Source organism: Eriocheir sinensis, chromosome 24 (assembly GCF_024679095.1).
Source record: "Eriocheir sinensis breed Jianghai 21 chromosome 24, ASM2467909v1, whole genome shotgun sequence".
In the NCBI taxonomy this organism is placed as follows: Eukaryota; Metazoa; Arthropoda; class Malacostraca; order Decapoda; family Varunidae; genus Eriocheir; species Eriocheir sinensis.
Genome location: NC_066532.1, coordinates 19,124,016 through 19,127,391, shown reverse-complemented (window position 1 = coordinate 19,127,391; position 3,376 = coordinate 19,124,016). Strand labels below are relative to the sequence as shown.

Genomic DNA, 3,376 nt, shown 5'->3' with positions numbered 1-3,376 from the left:
CACCACTTCCCATTCATCCATAGAGCGGAAATGTCCTTCAACTAAAATTATCCTAACTCTGGCAACTAAGTGACGTGTAAATCAATGAATATAACATCAAGTACTTTCCCTTTACTTGTTTCTTCATTTCCTCCACTCTTTGATGCTTTCGTCATCGTTATTCATCACTTTTCGTCCAGCAGTAAAGCAGAAACTGTCCCTAATTGATTAAACAAAAAAAGTATCCTAACTCTGGCAACTAAGAGACGAGTAAATCAGTTAATATAACATCAAGCACTTTCCCTGCACTCCTCTCCTTCATTTCCCCCACTCTTTCATGCTTCCTTAATCTCTATTCATCATTTCTCATTCCCAGCAACGCGTGAGTGAAATAAAAGAAAATATATAACAAACATCTAAACTCTGGCAACTGAGAACGTGTAAATCAATTAATATAACATCAAGCACTTCCCCTGCACTCCTCTCCTTCATTTCCCCCACTCTTTCATGCTTCCTTAATCTCTATTCATCATTTCTCATTCCCAGCAAAGCGTGAGTGAAAGAAAAGAAAATATATAACAAACATCTAAACTCTGGCAACTGAGAGACGAGTAAATTAATTAATATAACATCAAGCACTTCCCCTGCACTCCTCTCCTTCATTTCCCCACTCTTTGATGCTTCCTTTATCTTTATTCATCGGTCCTCGTCCAGCAGTAAAGCAGAAACTGTCCCTTATTGATTAACCAAAAAAGTATCCTAACTCTGGCAACTGAGAACGTGTAAATCAATTAATATAACATCAAGCACTTCCCCTGCACTCCTCTCCTTCATTTCCCCACTCTTTGATGCTTCCTTTATCTTTATTCATCGGTCCTCGTCCAGCAGCGGGTCGGGCGAGGTTCATAAAAAGGTCCAACGTGGAGGTGCCGGGGATTGAACCCGGGACTTCTCACATGCGAAGCGAGCACTCTACCTCTGAGTTACACCCCCTCGTGTGGGAGACCGGGATTACGCCGAGGTATATCTAGTCTGTTTTTATTACTGGGTTTTTATTTGGATTTTCTTTGTGTAGAAGCGGTGTTTGGAGTGTCGTAAGGAATGATGGTGGTGCTTTTCGTATTTGGTTCCTTTTTTTCTTTTTCTTTTTGGAGAGAGAAAATGGGAGAGGGTGACTACTTTTGCAGGTTTTTTTTCATTGCATTTTTTTTTATTTAGTTCCTATTTTTTTTCTTCTTTTTGGAGAGAGAAAATGGGAGAGGGTGATACTTTTGCAGTTTTTTTTTTTCATTGCATTCTTTTTGGGGAGGTCTTCTCTTTATTTATTTTTATTTTTATTTGAGTTTTCCTCTTCATTAAATTAACGGGCCGTCTTAAGACATTAAGGGCCCGTTCCCCTAGTGATAGTACTATAGGCAAATCTTTAACAACATTCATTAAGTGTTATTCAGAGTTTCCAAAGCGTTAAATTAGTATGTTGGGCGAATTACTGTATGCATGTTTTCTTCTTGCTTCGATCCTTTAATAGATGGAGAAAATGGGAGATGGTTTTTTTTATTACGCCGAACTTATATTTTAATCCGTTTTTATTTGGGTTTTCTTGTGTTTGGAGTAACATGTTGGTGATGGCCTGCATGGGTTATAGTTTGATAAGTTTCTATTTTCTCTTTATATTTAGAGAGATTGATTGATTGATTGATAGTTTATTGTTGCAAGTAAAACAAATTAAGGTGAAGGGGAGAGAGAAAATGGGAGATCGAGCTATATAGCTATTAGGTAGGTGATAATATATATAACTTTTGCAGACGTATAGTACTTCTATAGTCTTTATTTGGGGTTTAATTGTCTATGTGCTATTGAAACTTTCCTTGGTGGTGGCCGCGGTAAGGAATGGTTATAGTTTTCTTCTTTGATTTCTTCTTTAGAGAGAAAGGAAGAAAATGGGAGACTGGGTTTATTTATCCAGACGTATCGTGTACATTCTTCTTCTTATTGTTGTTTTTATTTGAGTTTCCATATTTATAAGTGGTACCTATACTTAAGTTATGCACTGGAGGTGCCTTAGGGTTAATTTGAGTATGATTTCTATTGAGAAGAAAATGGTCTGTATTCATTCCTATCTAGTGCTTGGGCAATGTTCTCCGTCCCCACATTTTATTGTCTTATTGTCCAGGGGGAGGTACTGCCCCCTCCCTTGTTGTGCTTTCCTTCCTACCATTGTATCTTTTTAATTTCATGGTGCTACCTACACATGTATTAATAGTTGTATAATCACACTCTGTCCTGCCTGGGGGTTGGGATGGCATGTTCCTCCCTTCTCCCTTGTTGTTTACCTGCAACAATAAACTATCAATCAATCAATCACTTATATATGTAGATCGATATGCTTTTATTTTAGTTTTCCTCGTTTATAAGTGCTATTGAAAGTTTCCTTGGTGATGGTGAGGAGTCCATGGTTTTAATGTTTTTCTTTACTTTCTTCTTTTATCCACAGAAAATGGTGTGTAGGCTATAAATGGTCTTCATCCTTATACGCGTGTTTCGTTTGCTTTTTCCTCGTCATTAATTATTATTATTTTTTTTTTTAGAGTATTGGTGATAGTGTAGAATGATGTATTTATGTTTTCTTCGAGATGGGGGGAAATTTAAAATAGTCCTTTGCTTAACTAATTTTCTTTGATCTTCATGCTCTTTGCGATCGACTTAATTGAGCGCTTCCTTTATGACAGCTGTATGTTTAATGGTACTATGGTTTCAGTATCTACACGAAAATGATTTAGATGTATCCCAAATCATACTTCATTATACCTTCTCTTACATATATAGCCTTCTTAATGTCAAATGATGTAAATATAAGCATTTTCTTCGAGATGGAGGGAAATTTAAAATAGTCCTTTGCTTAGCTAGACTTTCTTTGCGACTTGAGTGTTTCCTTTGCGACAACTGTATGTAATTGTGTGGTTTCTGTATCTACACGAAAATGATTTAGATGTATCCCAAATCATACTTCATTATACCTCCTCTTATATTTATAACCTTAATGTCATTTTGGGCATAGGAACATCATCAAAGAGGGTTAAATTAATAGTAAGGATCTTATGAATGGTTAGGTTAGGTGGTAAGATCTTTGTTAATCATATTTCTTCCACTGCAGTGATATGGATATTGTACATGTTTCTTGTATTTTTGCAAATCCCATATATTGCCTGGGGTTTGGGTTGGCATGCTCCTCCCTTCTTTGTTGTGTACTTTTGCAACAGTAAACAATCAATCAATCAGCCAGTCAGTACAGAAGAACTAATGTGCTGAAGGGTTAAGTGACTGCAGCTAAAGACAATAAGGGATAAACAAATAAAAACAACATGCAGTCACTCTTCATGAATCAAACACCAAAAGA

The 3,376-nt window shown here is 36.6% G+C and overlaps 1 non-coding gene across 1 annotated transcript; it reads right to left on the bottom strand.

Annotated features, from left to right (window-relative positions):
- Window positions 1-900: 900 nt before the first annotated feature.
- Trnaa-cgc (transfer RNA alanine (anticodon CGC)) lies at window positions 901-972 on the bottom strand. The gene has a single exon. It is a non-coding gene; the product is annotated as a tRNA-Ala (tRNA).
- Between the last annotated feature and the right edge of the window lie 2,404 nt (window positions 973-3,376).